This window comes from Tamandua tetradactyla, chromosome 16 (assembly GCF_023851605.1).
Source record: "Tamandua tetradactyla isolate mTamTet1 chromosome 16, mTamTet1.pri, whole genome shotgun sequence".
NCBI lineage: Eukaryota > Metazoa > Chordata > Mammalia > Pilosa > Myrmecophagidae > Tamandua > Tamandua tetradactyla.
This window is the reverse complement of record NC_135342.1, coordinates 76,110,071-76,130,470: the sequence shown is the minus strand read 5'-3', so window position 1 is coordinate 76,130,470 and position 20,400 is coordinate 76,110,071. Positions and strand designations below refer to the sequence as shown.

General features: G+C 51.5%; 1 pseudogene; it reads left to right on the top strand.

Moving 5' to 3' along the window:
• The first annotated feature begins 549 nt into the window (after nt 1-549).
• LOC143658472 (large ribosomal subunit protein eL8-like) lies at nt 550-11,864 on the top strand (annotated as a pseudogene).
• Nucleotides 11,865-20,400: the final 8,536 nt, after the last annotated feature.

The following is a 20,400-nucleotide window of genomic DNA, read 5'->3' as shown; positions in this document are numbered from 1 at the left end:
AAAATCATTTGTCCTGTCCACTAGTTCACTTATTCTTTCTTCTGCCTCTTCAAATCTGCTGTTGCGTGTCTCTAGTATATTTTTAATCTGGTCTACAGCATCTTTAATCTTTGTGATATTGGCTATTTTTCTATTTATTCTTTCAAATTCCTCTCTATGCTCTTCTAGTGTCTTCTTGACCTCATTTATGTCATTAGCCATCCCACTGATTGTATTTAGTAAAGTTATATGAACATCTTTGATTACTTGTTCCAAGGTCTGTGTCTCCTCCAGTGTTTTAATTTGGTCAGTAGACTGGACTGCATCTTCATTTGATTAGTGATCTTCTGTTGTCTTCTCGGCATGTAAATATTTTTATAGGGTTACTCTGGATGTTGATTTCCTTCAGTAGTCTAAAGCTTGTATTTGCAGGATGGGTATGCAGTAGGATGTGGGGTGTGGGGAGGGTCACAACAGTGCGGTGATGGGTTGCGGTGCAGATATATGCACGGGTCGGGGACTCTGTGCTGGTGCCTGTGAGCATAGAGTGTGAGTCACAGGGCTGTGGACATGTGGCGCAGGAGCCATGGGGGCGAGGTACAGCTCAGGCAGGCTTTGGATGCAGGAGTAGGGTGCAGCGTGGGGGACACAGAGGTAGGGCAAGGTGGGAGTTGGACGGGTAGGCTGAGCAAATGTGCTGGGGCTGGTATGTGGGCAGGATGCAGGTGGATGTGTGAAGTGTGTGGGTTGTGGGTGTGAGGATGTGGTGTATAGGGCCCAGGGAGGTTGGGGTGCAGGTGTGTCCTTTTGCAGGGGGAGGAGGTGGTGGGATGTGGATGCACAAGTGTGTAGGGGCGGGGCACGGGTCACGGAGATTGTGGGCCATGTGTCAGGGGTGGGTGGGGCCCTGGCACAGGTCTACAGCTGCAGGGGTCAGGTGGGGTAGGGGTGCCCGCTTGTGCTGGGCAGAGGCTATGTGGCACAGATGTGCCTGAGAGTACCTGCCAGGTGTGGGAGTAGGGCACTTGTGCCGTGAGTGGGGCAAGGGTGTGCACGTGTGTGGGGTAGGGGAGTGGGGTACAGGGTTCAAGAAGTCCATGCACAGATATGAGGGTGCCCAGCAGGGATGACGTGGCTGTGCTGTGCATGGATCTGGGGAGCAGGGCCCTGGTCTGCGCAGATCTGGGGAGCAGTTTCCTGATGTGCACGTGTGCAGAGCTCAGGGGTAGTAGTGGGATGGGATTGCCACCTGCATGGGCTAGGGGCAGACGTGGCCCGGATGCACAGGTCAGCACTTGCCCAGAGCTGAGGGGTGCAGTGTGATTGGGTGCGTGCACGTGCACGTGTCTGGGGGCCAGGTGCTGATGTGCGCGTGCACAGAGCCCAGAGCCCAGGCTGGGCAGGGCTGAGCAACTGTATGGGCTGGGTGTGGTGTGGCCTAGGTATAAAGTGGGCGCCTGCAGCCCTGATGCACAGGTGACCGCCTGCAGGGGGCAGGGAGGGGGAGGTAGGGGTGGAGAGACTGGCTGTGGGTACATACGTCTCGGGAGGGGTGTGGGGAGACTGTGCACTTGTGCGGGAGAGGTGTGTCCGGCTGTGTGCTGGTTTAAAAAGGTTTATATACCCCGGAAAAGCCATGTTTTAATCCCAATCAGTCTAGTAATTCCTATTCAGAACTGTATGTTTGAAACTGTAATTAGATCATCTCCCTGGAGATGTGACTCAATCAAGAGTGGTTGTTAAACAGTGTTAGGTGGAGACGTATCTCCACCCATTCTAGATGGGTCTTGATTACTTTACTGGAATTCTATAAAAGAGGAAACATTTTGGAGAAAGCTTGAGAATATGAGAGAGCAGAGAACGCCACAGCACCATAAAGTAGAGAGTCCACCAGCCAGCGACTTTTGGAGATGAAGAAGGAGAACACCTCCTGGGGAGCTGGAGAGGAAGCTAGCGGATGACGCTGTGTTCGCCATGCGCCCTTTCAGCCAAGAGAGAAACCCTGAACTTCATCAGCCTTCTTGAACCAAGGTATCTTTCCCTGGATGCCTTAGATTGGACATTTCTATAGACTTGCTTTAATTGGGCATTTTCGTGGCCTTAGAACTGTATACCAGCAACTTATTAAATTCCCCTATTTAAAAGCCATTCCGTTTCTGTATATTGCCTTCGGGCAGCTAGCAAACTAGAACAGGCTGGGACAGGCTTGTGTGCATGTGCAGGGGGCGCTCCAGGCAGGGTCTTTGGCACATCGGGGGAGTGTCAGGGTTCAGGTGTGTGGGGTGTGGAGAGAGTTGCACATTGCCGGGTAGGGACAGCACACGTGAGGGTAGCATTCAAGGACCACGGCTTGACTTACTTCCTAGTCCCCGACTCCCTGTCCATGCAGTCCTGAGGGCTCGGGGCTTCCGTCTGGAAATGGACGTCAGGCTATTTGTACCAGCTGACCAGTCTCCGCTTCTGTGCATCTCAGTTCTTCTGCTTTTTCAACTTAGGGTCTCCCGATGTGGTGGAAAAGACCCTCCCAGGTCACTTACACCCTGGAATCGCTCTCCCGTTCTTTCTTTTGTCCCTTCTCTAGCTGTTCTTCTTTATTTTTGAAAGGCAGCTCTGCCAGATGAAGAATTCTTGGTTGGCAACTTTTTGCTTTCAGCGCTTTAAATCTGTCTTCCCACTGCCTTCTTGCCTCTGTGGTTTCCAGTGATAAATCAGCACTTAATCTTATTAAGACTCCCTGGTATGCGACACGTTATTTCTCTCTTGTGGCTTTCAGAATTCTCTCTTTATCTTTGGCATTTGACAGTTTGATTATTTGATTATAACATGACATTATGTGGGTCTATTGGAGTTTATCCTGTTTGGAGTCCATTGAGCATCTTGGACGTGTATTTTCATGTTTCTGAATTTGGGATGTTTTCAGCCACTATTTCTTTGAATATTCTCTCTGCCCTTTCTTTCTTTTTCTCCTTCTGTGACTCGCAGTGTCCATGCTTGATGGTGTTCCACAGGTTCTCAGGCTCGGTTCACTTCTTTCTTTCTTCTTTCTGCTTCTTCTTCTTTCAATTGTCTTATCTTCAAGTTCTTTGATTCTTTCTTCTGCCAGTTCCAATCTGCTCTTGAACACCTGTAGGGAATGTTTTAGTTCTGTTACTTTCTCTTCAGCTCTGTTCTATTTCTTTTCATAATCTCCATCTCTCTATTGATATCCTCTGTGTTCATCTCTCATTTTCCTGATTCCTTAAGTTCTTCGTCTATGGTTTCCTTTTGCTCTTTGAATCTATTTAGGACCATTTTTTAAAAAGATTTATCTGATATGTCCCAGGCCTGGTCCTCCTCACTGATGGTTTCTGATGCTTCAACTTTCTCCTTTGTCTGGTTCATTGCTTCCTGTTTCTTTGTATGCTTTGTAACCTGGACATTTTGATATTTTAATGTATTATCACTGGAATTTAGACTCTGAGGCATTTGTTCCTTAAGTTGTAAACATATAGTGTTATGACAGATCTCTCCTTGGAGGCCCGGAACTAACGAAAAAAAAAAGGAAGAAGGAGGAGGAGACAAAGAAAACATCTATCCCAATCTTTGCAGAGTGACCTGTGTTAGCACTCTCCTTCAGGGCTTAGCCACACAACGAGTTTAGAGACTAGCTCCAGGTAAATATGTAGGGGCCTCTGTTCTAGTTTGCTAGCTGCCAGAATGCAATATACCAGAAACGGAATGTCTTTTAAAAAGGGGAATTTAATAAGTTGCTAGTTTACAGTTCTAAGGCTGAGAAAATGTCCCAATTAAAACAAGTCTATAAAAATGTCCAATCAAAGGCATCCAGGCGGTGGGCCACGGTGGCTCAGCAGGCAAGAATGCTTGCCTGCCATGCCAGAGGACCTGGGTTCGATTCCCCGTGCCTGCCCATGTATTAAAAAAAAAAAAGGCATCCAGGGAAAGATACCTTTGTTCAAGAAGGCTGACAACATTCAACGTTTCTCTCTCAGCCGGAAGGGCACATGGTAAACATGGCGGCGTCTGCTGGCTTTCTCGTGGCTCTACCAAAAAGGAACTCTCTTCAAAATGTTTCCTCTTTTAAAGGATTCCAGTAAGCAACTCCACCTTCAGTGGGTGGAGACACACCTCCATGGAAATCATCTAATCAAAAGTTACCACCCACAGTTGGGTGGGTCACATCTTCGTGGAAACAATCAAAATGCTCCCACCCAGCAATACTGAATGAGGATCAAAGGGCATGGCTTTTCTGGGGTCCACCACAGATTCAGATCAGCACAGCCTCCTTGATCCTTTCTGCGCATGCATCTTTGTCTTGGGCCTGCACCAGTTGTCCTGGGAATTCCCACATTTACACAGTTCCAAATTTTCCCTCTTCCCCAGGAAACAGTTTCCTCCTGGTTCTGGGCACTGCACCGTATGTCCTACAGCCATTCCCAGGAAGCACAACTTGACTGCTCTCCCCCAGCACCCAGGAGGAGAGAGCTCTGTGAGCCGCCTTATACCTGAAGGGCAAGTGCCGGGACACCAAGTCCCTCAGGCCACCACTAGACAGCTTGGGTCAGACATCCACGCTCCCAGTACGTGCACAAGATTTGCTCTGCTCCTCCAGCACCGGGACCAGGGACGCACACTGGGAGCTCATCTAGCTCCACACTGAGCTGGTGGAGGGTGGTGGAGAGGCCAGCCAGGATGCCACCAGGTCCTTTAACTTTTAAGTAGACTTTTTATTGATTTGATGCTTGTTCTGTTTCTGCAGCCCTTTAAGTGTTTCCTGGAACTTTGAGAAAGATGTTTCTGCCGGTTGTTGTTATTTGTTCAAAGTTTCCACTGGGGATGGAGCCCTGAAGTGTCTCAGCTTGCCATGTTGAATAGGGCACGGCCAGTAGATGTCTGAAGCCTTCTTTTGACATTGGAAACTCAGAAATCATCTATTTGGCCAGCAATCAGAACATAGCTAATTAACTGTGGTGTATCCATACAATGGAATATTATGTGAGACTGAAAGCAATCAACGCAAGTAAGTCACAGAGCGACGTGGGTCATGCAATACATTTAGACCAAGTCTGAAAACATAACAATTTTATATATCATTTTTGCCAACTTAGATAAGTAATAGTGTAAAAACATGGAGTGGGGAGAGAAGCACCAAATTTTATCAGGGGAATGGTTATCCCTGGAGAGAGAAGGGAGCACCCAGGTATGAGAAAGACCTCTGAAGTCAGGGGCTTCAGCTTTACTATCATGTTACATTTCTTTAAAGGGATCAAAAGAAAAAGTCAAATTAATTATTTCAATGAATATTAATTGAGTGCTCCTTGGGTGAGGTCGGGGTAGCCCCCTCCCCAGCAGAGTCTGGGTAAATTTGTTTTAATCCACAATCCCTCTTTAGACATACATCACTCCATTCTCCCCACCAAATATTATAAGCTTTTCTCCCTATACAAGGTGAGCTTTAGAAAGCAGCAACCTACCCATACTCAGGCAAGCATGCACACACACACACGCAGACTTCAAAAAGAACCACATAGCATAGCTATTTTCTCTATTTTTTATTCCTATAAAGAAAAAAAAAAAAAGAAGATCCATCTTTCACATCACGGTCATAGAAAAGAACAAAAATATACCAAGAAAGAGGCTGTCGGCTAGAGAAGTTCCCAGTGAAAAAAGCATACAAATCCCAGAGCCTTTAATCCCACAAAAGCCCAGAAGGAAATCCAGAGAGTAAACAAATTCATGGAAAAATGTTCCATCTCAAGAGTGGCCAGACTCTCTCGCCCTACTGCCCGAGATGCTGAAAGAAAAGAAGGGGAAAGGTGGCCCCAGCTCCTGCTGTCGGGAAGGAGGAGGCCAAGAAGGTGGCAAATCCCCTGTTTGAAAAGGCCCAAGGATTTTGGCACCGGGCAGGACATCCAGCCCACAAGGGACCTCACCTGCTTGGTCAAGTGGCCCCACCACGTCTGACCCCACAAGCGGCCAAGAGCGCCCCCCGTCGTTGGGCAGCTTACCCAGGCCTTGGACCCCCAGTCGGCTGCTCAACTGCTTCAGCTGGTCCACAGGTACAGACCCAGGACAAAGCAAGAGAGGAAGCAGAGGCTGTTGGCCCGGGCTGAGAAGAAAGCTGCCAGCAGAGGGGACGTCCCCACTCAGAGGCCACCTGTGCTTCAAGCAGGGTGACTGACTGCTGTCACCACGTTGGTGGAAAACAAGAAGGCCCAGCTGGTGGTGATGGTACATGACGCGACCCCATCCAGCTGGTTGTCTTCCTGCCCGCCTTGTGTCGCAAAATCGGGGTCCCCTACTGCGTCGACAAGGGGAGGGCCAGGCCGGGGTGCCCCATCCGCCGGAAGACCTACACCACCGCCGCCTTCACCCAGGTCAGCTCAGAAGACAAAGGAGCACTTGCTAAGCGGGTGGAAACTACGAGGACCAATTACAACGACAGATGTGATAAGATCTGCCGTCTGGGGAGACAGTGTTCTGGGTCCAGAATCTGAGACTCGTGTTGCCAAACTGGGGAGGCAAAAGCCAAAGGGTTTACCTCTCAGCTGGGTTAAAGGTACACACTTGACTTTTCTGTACATAAAAATGAAAGTTCTCCTTCAAATAAAAAGAGTGGCCGGAATGTCCCCTCCCCACCTGCCCGCACGCTTGCATCAGGGAGCTGCAGGGTGGAGTCAGCTTCCTGGAGCTGAGGAAGGGTCTGGAGGTTTCTACTGAGCTGTCCAAGTCAGAAACCCCAGGGAGAGGGATGCCCCACAAATTACAGAGAGCGAGTCAGATTCCAAGAGGCCATGGGGGTTAATTCTCACAGATGGGCCGTGAGATCAGGTGGGACAGGGTGGGGATGTGGGATCACGGGGGAAAGGTGAGGGGCTCCTCGGGGATTGCCTCACACACAGGCTGTTTGTGAATGGCTCAGCAAGGAAATCAAGATCAAACAGCCATTTGGTTCTGCTCTAGTTCTGGTTTTTGGGATGATGACACCTAAGGTAGAAAAGGTGGTGGAACTGGAAAATGGGAATTGATGTGTAAGTGGGATTGGAACCTGCCATCAATTCACTTAATACATGTTTCGTGAGAGCACCTAAACTCATTAACAGAACTGATTTGAGACCCTGGTGAGCCACGTGGTCAAGTGTGCATGGTGTGTACGTGCGTGTGCGCACACACTGGGGTCCTTGGGTGTTGCCAGCCAGAGGATTTAGGTTCACCTTCAGGAAGAGTGGATCTGGAGGGACTCTGTCTTCGTTTGCTTGAGCTACTATCCCTAGACCACAGGATGGGTTGGCTTAATCCACAGGAGTATAGAGGCTCATGGTTTGGGGGCTTGGAGAAGTCCAACATGTAGATGTTGGCAAGGCTTGCTTTCTTCCCAGAGATCGTAGCATTGTGTTGCTGGCTGTAGCAATCGTTGGGGTTCCTTGGCTTTTCTATCATAGGGAAACGTCCTCTCCTTTCTCTTTCAGGTTCCACCTAGCTTCTGGCTTCTCTGACCCTGGCTTCCAGTTTCCTCTCTTTATAATGCCTCCAATAATCCAGATTAAGGTGGCCGCACCTTAACCAAAAATAGCATCTTCTAAAGGTCCTGTTTACAGGAGATTCATACCTGCAGGGACAGGGATTAAGATTAAGAACCTGTCTAAACTGGGCTCCACAGTTCAACCTCCCATCGGCCTGGAGCTGCCCTTTCATTCCATCAGCTCAGTTCCTGCCCACAGTGGGTCTTGTGGGGAGACAGCATTATCTGCCTTTTCCCAGGCTGACCGGCTCCTCTTGGTTTGCCCGGGACTTTCCTGAGTTTTGCACTGAAGGCATCCCAGGAACACCCTCAATCCCGGGGAAACCGAGACCTTGCTCATCTCGCCTTTTACAGATGAGGAAATTGGAGACATAAAGTAATTGATGAAGGTCAAGTCGCAAAACGGGGCTCAAAGCCAGGTTGGTGGGAGTCCACAGTGGTGTGGGTGGGGCAGAGAGAGAGAAATCCAAGACATCCACAGCAAAGCAACTTTGAGGGACCCCCCCCCCCCCCCGCAACCATGTCTTCTTTTTTGCTAAGAGCTGCTAGTCATCCGTGGCTGCTCAGGGCTGGTGAGTTGGGCAGGCTTGCTCACCCACCTGCGACAATGTAAACTGCCTTTATGGAAAAGCAATTTGGCAACTCGTCGTTCACACCATGAAATTGTTCGTAGCCTTTGAGTGAATACGCTCGGAAATCTATTCTAAGGGAATTATCTTTAAAAAAAAATAAGAAATAAAAAGCTATTGGAAAGAAAAATGTTCTCTGCGGCATTATCTGCAATAGAAAATAAACCTAAAAAGCCACAGAGAGCAATGCTTTGTACATCATGACCCATCTGCCAAATGACATCGTCACGCAGCCATTACAATGTAACTGTGATGGCCGTAGAGCCACGTGGGAAATTCTTATAAGGTAATACCTTATGGAACAGAATGGAAATGACGTGTGCCTTTTGCAAAATGCTCCTGGCTGATGATGAGGCTATGCACAGTGGTGGCTGCAGTGGAAATAAGGGGAGATATTTTTAACACCATCGTTTTTAATCCTGTTAAATTGTCTTTTAGAAAGCAAGGATGGGAAGGCAGGAATTTACCATATAGATAGGCTGTGGACAGTAGACCTCCCTTTGCAGCCCTGATGGGAATAACTAGTGAGTGGGATATCCATCCAGAGGGGAACTGTTAAATAGCCTGTGGTCCACACCGTGGGGTACTCTGGAACTGTTAAAAAGCATGAGGTGGCTGTACACTCATTGATACAGAACGGCCCTTAAGATGCATTGAGTTGTGGCAGTTACTAACTTCCAACAGTTTCCTTAATCAAAGTGGTCTAGGTACTTGTAAAGAAAGGATTAAAAATTTAAGATGTTCTAAAAAAAAAAAAAGATGCGTTGAGTAAGAAAGGCAAAGTGCAGATCAGAATGTGGAGTATGCTACTACTGTGTGATAATTGTGCACGCATATACGGACAACCCCATGTACGCAGGGACTAAATTGGGAAGGAGACCCAGCACCGTAGCCGCCGAGGCCTCTGCGGACGGTGCCGGGAGATGAGGGTGGAGGAACTGACTTTCCTCCCCACACAGTTGGCACCCGGGGAAGGTTGAGTGGTGGGCCCCCAAAATATATCCACATCCTCATTTCCTGAACCTGTGGATGTGGCCGTATTGGGAAAAGAGGCCATCGCAGGCGTAATGAAGGACCTCGAGATGATCTAATCCCGGATTATCCAGGGGGGTCCCAAATCCAGTGACAAGCGTCCTTGTAAGAGACACCAGAGGAGGGAGACGCATAGGGTGGCGGCGGCCGTGGGCAGACGGCAGGAGGAGCTGGGGTGATGTAGTCACAAGCCAAGGACTGCCGGTGGCCTCTGCAAGCTGGGGGAGGTCAGAAGGCAGACTCCCCTAGAGCCTTCCTCGAGAGCGCAGCCCTGCCCACACCTTGATTTCGGACACTGGCCTCCAGAACTGGGAGGGAATACATTTCTGTTGTCTTAAGGGGCAATTTGTCAGGGCAGCCCGAGGACACGAATGCAGCACCTTTGGACTTTTTCGGTAACGTATGATTGCATCACCTACTTGAACTAAATTTAGCAGCTACAAAACACTCACAGCAGCTTTATTCACGATCGCCCCGAATGGGAAGCAGCCCCCCCACCTACGGAGAGCCCAGCGGGTGAGTAAATTGAGGCAGGCGTACAACGGAAATTCTCAGCGATAAAGCGAACAAGCCACTGCTGCTCACAGCTGCACAGGGTGGCCAGGTGCGAGATGCTGAACACAAAGGTGCCCAGGTGGGCCCGCCTGAAGCTCAAGAACAAAACTGATCCATGGTGAGAGACCCAGGGTAGCGGTTACCCTGCGTGGGGTTGGGGGGGCATTGGCTGGGGGGAGGGAGTCGGTGCTGGGATATTCTTTATCTTGCCCTGAGTGGTAGCCGCCTGAGGTCAACACGGGTCATAGGTGAAAATTCTTCTGACGAAAAAGCTCAGTAACTAGAGAGTGGTGATATTTACACAACATTGGGAATGCATTAATGCCACTGAATTGCACGCTTAAAAATGGTTAAAATGCCAAATTGTATGTTAGATCTATTTTGTCACAGCTTAAAAATAGAAAAAAAAATTAAACTGTAGACTTTAGATTTGTTCATGCTATGGTATGTAAGTTATACCTTTATAAAATATATAATATATATAAAGGAAACCTTAAAAAAATTAAATTAACATCTTTATAGGGGCAGAAGACCCCTATAAAGAGACAGACAGATTGTTTTAAATGCAGTTACCCCAAAAGTCTTCTGTGAGTAGCACCAAAAGTCTGCACATGGGCTTCCTGGACACTTCTGGCCCCAGGGGGCACCGTGGCTGCGACGCACCCGCCTTCAGGGGCCATGCGCCAGCCACAGCTGCTCACCCCGCATCCCCCTGCAGCCCCCCGGGAGGTGAGGTCGCATCAGCCTCCGGAACCTTCTGGGAGCCGTGCAGAGGGGGTGCCCGCAGGACAGGGTGGGGCCATGTGTTTGCACAGGTGAGGACACCCAGCCAGCCTCTGTCCTAGCCACTGCAGCCCCAGCTGGGGGGAGAAGGCAACACCCACCTGGCCATTTGTATGGCCCCCGATGGTTGTTCAAGATGCTGCAGGAAGCCAGAGCTGGAGGGAACAATGGCTGTGCATAGCCAAGAAGGAGGGGCTGGGGAGGGCTTCTCAGACAAAGGGAGCCCCACGTGCAAAAACGCGGAAGTATGAGAGGAAAAAAAAAGAAGGAAGGAATATCCGGGGAGCCTGGGCGGCCGGATGGGTGGCGGCCGGGGAGGGTGAAACTCATCCTGGAGAGTCTCTGGGAGCCCTGTGTGAATCACACGCCGTCTGGGGGCCGCTTGCCTCCCGGGGAAGGGAAGGTAGCAAGTCACCTGCCCACAGCTTCTTGCAGGTGTTGGGAGGCTCGAAAGAGGTATCAGGAAAATCGCGTTAACTGTAACTGCCCTGGACAGATTATTCTCACTGTGCTTGCTTGTTCTTGTGATATTAGCTGGGAGTTGACACAGACTCTGCATGTCACATTGATCATCTGATCCAGAAAACAGTTCATTTGTTCATTCATTCACTCATTCAACAAATATTTATTGAGCGCCTGTTATGTGCCAAGCCCTATCTGGGTGCGGGGGATGAAGCTGTCACAGAGACACACAGAGAACAAGACAAACAGACAAAACCAAAGCCTTATCAGATGTCGTTAAATGCTAAGGAGAGAGAGCAAGGGAGGCCGGTTGGGGGTGGGGGGAGATGTAATTTTAGACAGAACGGGCCCTTTAAGTTTGTCCTGGAATGCAGCTTACCTCCTGGCACATGGTTGGTGCTTGAAACATATTTGTGAATGAATCCTAAACTATAAAAGCCGAAAGAGACCTTAAAGACGGTCTGCTTCCAAACTCTCAGTAGACAGATGAAGAGGCTGTGACTTGGAGAGGCTGAATAATTAGCCAAATGTCACTCAGACCTGGCAGGACCCCGTCCCAGAAGATAATGGGGTCTTGTGGGTCCTAAAAGGGTGGCTCGGCCCGCGTATCACTGGCCCTCACCCACGACTGCACGGCAGCCGGTGCGGGGAAACGCCAGGGCTGTTGGTGGCTAGAAGCCTGTGGAAGCCTCTGGAGCCAGGCCCAGACCTGGTCAGCGGGACACAGGGCTGCTGGATGGTGGCGGCTGGATGATGGCCTTGTGCCCCCTCCAGCCCCCATGTCAGCAGCACCCTCAGCCATCTCCCACACGGTTCCCCTACCCCCTGCTCCCTGGCCCCGGTGCCCCTGCCTGCCCCTGTGCGCCTGTGTGTGCACTTGTGGATGTGTGCAGTTCTGGGTGTGAGCACTTGTGGATGTGAGCACTTGTGGATGTGTGCAGTTGTGGATGTGTGCAGTTGTGGGTGTGAGCACTTGCAGGTGCTCAGCTCGCACAGTGCTCGGCCAGGGTCTGCACGTGTCCACCAAGCATGCACCACAGGCCCGGCCCTGCACGGGCGCCCCAGGGTGTCTCTGGAATGAGTAAGGCCTGGGCCCCACCCTCCAGATGCCTGCTGCCCAGTGCGGGCTGGAACGGGGTTCCCATCACTGCGGTCTGCAGAGCAGAGGGGGGAGGGGCAAAGTGCTGGGGGGTTGGAGCTGCAAAGCTCGGGGGGCAATGGGGAACGGGGGGGGGGCGGCATTTGGGGGGGGGGTGTAGTATTGGAGGTGGGCCTTCGAGAGAGGGGAAGCCCCCACGTCGTGGGAGAAGGGGCGGCAAAGGCGGGGAGGAGGACAGCACTGGCTGTGCCCGGGAAAGAGGGGCTGCCTGAGGTGGGGGTGGAGTGGGGCCAGAGGCTGTTTCTGAGCCCCCCGAGACTGAAGAGGCTGGCAGGGGCCCAGCGTGGGGCCTTTGATGGAAAGCCACTGGGGTGCGGTGGGGGGCCTGAGCAGCAGCAGTGGTGGGGCAGGAAGGTGCCTCTCTGGAGAAGTTGAGGCACCGGGCTCTGTGTGCCTAGAAAAATAAAAACATTTCTATTTTTAACTGAAAAATAGAAATAAGAATAGTGCCTGCTTCCTAGGGCTGCTGTGAGCTTCGAGGGAGCACAGCACAGAAGTGGGAGCCCCTAGGCTGGAATTCATTTCTTTGACAAACATTTATGGAGTGTCAGCTGTATGCCAGGCCCTGAGGCTGGAATTGGGGTTCCTTGGTGGAGGGGCGAGGTCTCTTCCTTCGCTGGGGAGACAAGTGAACAGGCACTTAAAGGGGTGGAGGGGGCACAGAGGGGGGCAGGGCAGGCGTGGGGGGTTGGGTGACGAGCAGGGTGTGTGTACCTGCAGAGTCCACGTCCCGGCCCCAGGGAACAGGAGTGAGAGGGACAGGCATCAGCAAAGACCCCTGGGGGACTGGGGGCGGGAACAACCTGACCAGCGAGGCCTGCGAGTCTCCAGAGGCAGGGTCTGGGGACTGAAGTCCGTCCCGATGCTGTATGAGAGTGTGAGAGTGTGCTGAGTGTGAATGCATGAGCGTGTGTAAGTGTGTGTCAGTGCACGCACGCGTGAGCCACCGGCATTTGGCGGCAGCAGTGGGCAGGAGATGCCCTGCAGCGCCCCAGCCTGTCCCCTACGGCAAAGCAGGTGCCCATGTGGGTCACAACCTGTCACCGGACGCCTTCGCAGGCGAAAGCCCTGCTGGAGACCACCTGAGTCTAGAATGCAAGTCTAGAATCTCACTTCGTCTTACACCTAAAGGCACTTGGTTTTTTCCCCGCCCAGTCTTGACATTCAGTGAATTCCAACCCCCGCGCAAATTGAGGGAAGGTGGTTCTTTGTTCCGGCTGGGCCTTGACCAAGCCTTGGTCACTGGAAAATCGGGTCAGAGTGGCCTCCCTGCCGTGCCGTGGGACTCGCCCACCCCGCGCCCCCGGGACCCTCTGCCCTGGTGGCCGAGTCCCCCTGGGGGACTGCGAGCAGGGGCAGCGTCCGGCCCTTCCTGAGGGCTTGGAGGAACCGGGAGTGCCCTGGGAGGGTTTGACGCTGTCACCTCATGTGGTCCTCCTTTATATTATAATTAGGGCGTGATGGCGATGATTTTGTAATCACATGCATAGGCATGAAATGTCACTTACACATACAATGTAAAATTGGATTCAGATGCCCGCAAATACTAATTTCAGGGTGAAAAGACCTTAGCAAATGTTGGTTTTCAAAAACGGGGTGCTGGGTCTGAAAGCTCGTGAGCCTCTGTGTCGGGGTTTTGGGAAACGGTTTCATAGGTGACAAGGACCACACAGCCTGGCCGCAGCCAGGGCACCCACCGGGAACGACGGCTACCGTGGGCACCCGCCGAGACAGGGGACTCCCGTCGCCCCGTCCCTCCCCAGCAGGAGGAAGTCTGCAGAGCGCCAGCCCCTGTTCCCATCAGAAAGGTGGAGGGCTCTCCACAGCGAGCGAGATTCTGAAACCGAGTCCAGGGAAGATACAGTCATCCTTCCAGGAGCGCAGGGATCACTGTCACCCGTTAGGAGGGCAGGGAAATGTCAAGAGAAAGATACTGCCAGATGAGCTGACAGGTTTTTTTTTTTCTTTCTTATTCTGGTAGCAAATACACCACATAACATCCCTCATTTTAACCACTTTCAAATCTGGAATTCAGTAGCGCTGACGGCATTCCGTGTTGTGCTTCCATCACCACCGCCATCCGTGGCAGAATTTGCCCAGCACCTCCAAACAGAAACCCTGTGCCCAGCAGATTCCGCCTCCACCTCCCGTGCCCCAGGTACCTCTCCTTTCTGTCTCTACTATGAAATTGCAAATTCTACTTGTTTCCTATAAGTGGAATCATCCAACATTTGTCCTTTTCTGTCTGGCTTATCCCACTCAATGTGATGGCTTTGCGTTCCATCCAGGTGATGTGTTACTTGATAGAGTGAATGGTCTAAAGCCCCTTTTTGGATAAAAGAAAGAGGAATGTCCTCTCTATTGCTAAAAAGGAGCTCCCTTGTCTGATGAAAGCACACTTATTGACAGGCTGTCAGACTGGTACCCCGCCTGGGACCCCCGAGCTCCAGCCTGGCTGCCCCTCGCAGCGCGACGAGGGTTGAGGCTGGGACACGCTTCGGCCAGGTCCCCAGAGGGCTCATAAATCACGTTAAAAAGCTCAAACTTAATCCTGAGTGTATCTAGAAACGCCGGTGAATGTTAAGCAGGGAGTAGCATGATCAGATTTGCGTTTTGGAAAGATCAATCCGGCTGCAGAGTGGACGATGGCGAGACTGGGGAGACTGAGACCAGTGCAGAACCTTCCAGATTCTTTGGGGAGGCAGAGGACAGGGGCCTGGATCACTGGAGGGAAACAACCCCGGCCAGAAAAACAGATGGGCGGTGAGGAAAACAGCCACGTGCAAAACCTCCGTAGCCCTGGCCATGTGCCTGGCACCGCTCCCCTAACCCTCCCAAGGGAACCTCCCTGGTCAGAGCTATATGGCTACCACCATGTCTGCAGATAAGGAAACAGGCACAGAAGGCTCAAGCCCTGGCTATCGTCACCTCAGTGACTGAGGTTGATGTCCCCACTTCAGCACGGGGACACCGAAGTTTGCCTCCTACCCGGCACGCCAGCTGCCGCGTAGATTCCAGAATGCTCGAGGAGGCCGCACCGGCAGGTGTCCTGGTTGATTGACACTGAGGATCCTGTCTGGAGGCTTCCGGGCTCTGCCTGACCTTCTGCCTGCACCAAGAACCTGGTGGGTTTCTGGGGCCCCCACTCAAACCTGCTCATTGCTGTTCCTCCAGGGAAGACGGCCCTGGCACGTGCCAAGGGAGGCAGGTGCAAGAGGGGCCGAGAGCCTCCTCTGTGTCTGCCGATCTGGCCACCCCAGGGCAGGGGACGGACAGAATGCTGCAGGCAACCAAGGGCCACCGGCAGCCCTGAGTCAGGACGCCCCTCCCTTCGCCTCCCCACCAGCACCACCGCCCGCTCAGCCCTGCCCTGTGCTCAGTGGGCCTTCTCAAGACCGTCTGGCTGGGAGCGGAGAGGACGGAAGAGGGGACTCCCTCCCTGCCCTGGGGACCAGCTGCCAGCGAGGCGCCCAATCTCCCCAGGCCTGCGAGCAGGGGTGGTGTGTGTGTGTGTGCGTGTGTTGTGTGTGTGTGTGTGTGTGTGTGTGTGTGTGCAGGCGGCCCTTGTGGGTTTGGAGTGCCCTCTGCTGGGCACCTTCCTTTCCGCTCTCTGATGGCAGGACCCACCTCAGGAACTGGTTGTCTGGGTGTCTGGGGCAGGGCAGGGGACAGGGTGTGGGAGAGGGTCGGGGCAGTGGGCAGGTCACAGGGAGGAGACAGCTGGTCTTCTCACTAGTAAGAACAAAGAACAGCTCTTGATTCCCGGTGCCTGCCCATGCAAAAAAAAAAAAAAAAAGAGGAAAAGATAGAACAGCTGTGCCTACATTTTCACTTTGGTTTATTTTCACCCCTTCTCATGTGACCCCCACAGGCCATCTTTTTGTTCATCTTTTATTTAGGATGCACAGTTGCACGTGATGATCATATTAAACTGACTATATTTTTTTTTGCTGAAACTACTGTGACTACCAGTCAGCTAATGTGCCTGATGTTTCATCACCTGGTTTAATTCTCCCAACACCTCTATGATCAAACCCATTTTTCTTCATTGAATTTATTTTTCAGAGCTGTTTTGGATTTAGATAAAAGTTGTGCAGGAAGTACAGAGAGTTCCCACATGTCCCCCTGTGCATTTGGGACATGCCGAGTTCCCCCACTTATGAGCACATTGCACTAGGGTGGGTGCATTTGTTATAATTGAGGAATCAGTGTTGATACACTGTCAGGAACTTGGCCCAGACCTCACAGTCCGGCTCCCTCTTTGTGTCGTGCAGTTCTGTGGGTTTTTGCAAATGCATAATGCTGTGGATCCACTAAGACGATATCGTACAGAATAATTTCATCACTCAGAAAAATGCCCTGGGAGAAAGGAGGGAATATTCAACCTCCCCATTTGGAAGATTTCTGATGTTCTTGCAATCAGTGGGGACAACCAAATCAATAGGCCGAGCCCTCGATCTTGGGGTTCACCCCTATGAAATTTATTCCTACAAAGGATAGACTAAGCCTACTTAAAATTATGCCTAAGAGTCACCCCCAGAGAACCTCTTTTGTTGATCAGATGTGGCCTCTCTCTCTCTCTAAGCCAATACGGAAGTGAATTTACTGCCCCCCCACCCCCACCAAGTGGGATATGACTCCCAGGGGTGTAAATTTCCCTGGCAACATGGGACAGAACTCCCGGGGTGAGCTGGGTCCCAGCATCAAGAGATTAAGAAAGCCTTCTAGACCAAAAGGGGGAAGAGAGAAATGAGACAAAATAAAGTTTCAGTGGCTGAGAGATTCCAAGTAGAGTTGAGAGGTTATCCTGGAGGTTATTCTTACGCATTGTATAGATTTTCAAAGGATAGACTAAGCCTACTTAAAATTATGCCTAAGAGTCACCCCCAGAGAACCTCTTTTGTTGCTCAGAGGTGTTCTCTCTCGCTCACCAACTCAGCAGGTGAACTCACTGCCCTCCTCTACATGGGACATGACTCCCAGGGGTGTAAATCTCCCTGGCAATGTGGGACAGAAATCCTGGGATGAGCCGAGACCCAGCATCAAGGGACTGAGAAAACCTTCTTGACCAAAAGGAGGGAGAGAGAAATGAGACAAAATAAAGTTTAAGTGGCTGAGAGATTCCAAACAGTGTTGAGAGGTTACCTTGGAGGTTACTCTTATTCTTATGCATTATATAGATATCCCCTTTGTAGTTTATGGTGTATCGGAGTGCTGGAGGGAAGTACTGGAACTGTTGAGCTCTGTTCCAGTAGCCATGGTTCTTGAAGGTGATTGAATAATGATATAACTTTTACAAGGTGACTGTGTGATGGTGAAAACGTGTGTCTGGTGCTCCTTTTATCCAGGGTATGGACAAATAAGTGAAAAAATAAGCATAAAAGATAAATAAGTAAAAGGAGGGATAAGGAGTAAAATAAATTAGGTAGATGGAAATACTAGTGGTCAATGAGAGAGAAGGGTAAGGGGTATGGGATGGATGAGTTTTTTCTTTTCTTCTTTTAATTTCTTTTTCTGGAGTGATGCAAATGTTCTAAAAAATGATCATGGTGATGAATATACAACTATGTGATGATATTGTGAGCCATTGATTGTACACCATGTATAGTGTATGAAGATGTGTCAATAAAAATATTAAACAAACAAACAAAAAGCCCTGGGATCCACCCATTCTTCCCTCCCCTCCCCTGAACCTCTGGCACGCACGGCTCTCTGCACTGTCTCTGTAATTTTACCTTTCTCACAATGTCATCTAGCAGGGGTCACATGGTATGTAGCCTCTTCAGACGGACTTCTTTCACTTAGCAACATGCATTTAAGATTCCTCCATGTCTTTTCATGGCTTGAGAGTTCATTTTCTTTTATAGCTGAATAATACCCTGTTGTATGGATGCAGTGCAGTCCGTTTAATCATTCAGCTCTTGAAGGATCTCTCGGGTGCTTCCAATTTGGGACAGCTGTGAATAAAGCCACAATGAGCATCGATCTGCAGGTGTTCCTGTGGATATGAGTTTCCACCTCATTTGGATAAGCACTAGGATAGAATCCACTTTTCAGATGAAATAACGGAGGCCCCCGAAGGTGCAGTCCCAGGCCCAGAGCTGCCCAGTTGGTGAGGGCAAGCCCTGTGCCACCTGACTCCCCGACCGGTGCTCTTGCCCCTTTGCCTGTGTGGTGGGGTGGAGCAAACCCTGCTCTTAAACGTAGTCCTTTCCTGTCAGTGTGAACCTATTGTAAATCAGGCCCTTCCTTCTGCTAAGGTGTGGCGTGCCTCGACAAGGATGGGTCTTAATCCTATTACCGGGTATTCTATAAGCAGAATGAAACTCAGACACAGGAAGCAAAGAGCTGAAGGTCGAGGGGCCCTGGGAGGGCAGGAGAGGGCAGGAGAGGCTGCCATGTGCACTGCCACTGCAGAGGAGCCCCGCGCCAGGGATCCCCGGCAGCCAGTCCCAGGTGCCACAGTCTTGGGGGGATGTGCTTTGATGACACCTCAAATTTGGACTTTTTTCTAGCCTCAAAACCATGAGCCAATAAATTCCCATTGCGTCAATCAAACCTTTATATGGAACTTGCTTTAGCAGCAAGGGAACTGACAAAGCCCGGCTGCCCCTCTCAGCGAGGCCAGGCACAGACCTTACCTTCCCGTACTTACCCTCGAGGCTTGCGGAGAAGTTCTGGGCACTGCACTTGTGGACGGGAGCAGAGGGGCCCGCTGTCTTGTGCCAGCCTTCTGGAAGCGGCTCTGTCTGGCAGCTCCTTATTTTGAGAAGGAATTGAGGAAACACCCCGAGGTCCTGGAGGGCCTGCTGCAGCTCCTGCAAGGGCCCAGCCTGGGGCTGGATGGCTGGGTGGGCTGAGCAGACCTTCAGCACAGCCCGTGCTCCCGGGAACCCACCCGTCTCCCGGGACAGCCTGGGAGCAGAAGAGGGGTTTGGGCGAACGAGCCTGTGTGTTCGGGAATGTTGATGAAAGAAATGGGCATTTCTTGGCCGGGGAAGAACAGCTTCTTCCAACAACAGCCTTTCAAAACAAATCCATCTCAGCTCTGTGGCAGGAGAGTTGTCGGCTGCTGGGTCTTCACCTAGCATGCCCAAAGGAGCCCCTTCTGGGTTTTTCTTGGGGGAGAGGGAGGACAGGTGCAGAACTAGCCCCCTGGACACCCGGAGTCCGCTGGCCAGGTCTTGTGCTGGGGGCTTCTATCCACCCACTCACTGGCCCTGAATGAGGTGGGCATGCACCTGTCACCCATGGGGAAACCGAGGCACAGACGTGTTAAGTAACTTACTTGTGCAGGGTCATGTGGCTGGGCAGGCAAAGGCCCAGGACATGAACGCGGGATTTTCTGTCTCTAAAACCCACATCGTTTCCACTAAAGTGAAATTTGCATTTGACGTGTGGCCCACTTTGTTGTGGGTTCCACAAGGCTGGTCCTGTCCCACCCGACAGCAGCAGGCGGGGACTAAGTGAACAGGCCACCCGCTGGCCAGCCCTGGAAAAATGGCCTCACACCCCTCCCCCACCATACCTGTTTCTTTCCCGGTGAAGTGGGGATGCTGATAACAGTACCCACCTCACAGGGCTCATGTGATGAGTAAACGAATTCATATTTTCATGTATGACATTCTTAGATTCTGGTACAAGATAAATGCTCAACAAATGTGGTTTTTTAACATCCACTGGTTTCTTTCCTCTCGACTCTGACTGCAGACCCACCTGGGAGCGTCAGCAAAATGCCAACACGTGGGGCCCAGAGGCTCTGATTTGATTGGTCTCAGGTGGAGCTGCAGCGGTGCTCTGCGGAGCTCCCCAGGTGATTCTAACATGCAGCCGGCAGTGAGAAGCTCCGGGTCAGAGCTTCAAGGACAGAGCTGATCTTCTGGGTCCCCCAGCCTAGGGCAGACCCCCGGGAAAGGCTGGGGGCTGGTGTGGCCGCCCTGTGTGTCCACGTCACTACTCACTCGTGGAGCGCAGGGCAAGTTTGATCTCCCCACCCGCCCTCAGCAGGTAGGAGGGAGGGTGCCCTCAGACCGACGTCATCGGCCCTCACATAAAGACAGCCTTTGTTCCAGCCTCAAAGTCCCTGAGATGGGCATGAAGTTACCCAGCCCGCCCCTGCCAAGGGGCCTACATCCCTGAGAATTCCCCACAAGGGGCCCGCCCAGTTTCTCATTCACCTGCGGCCGGCACCTGGCTTCCTTGGCGGCAGCCCTCCAACTCAGCCCTGCCAGCTGCCCCACACCAGGCGATGTGGTTACAGCCCGTCCATGATGGCACTGCCG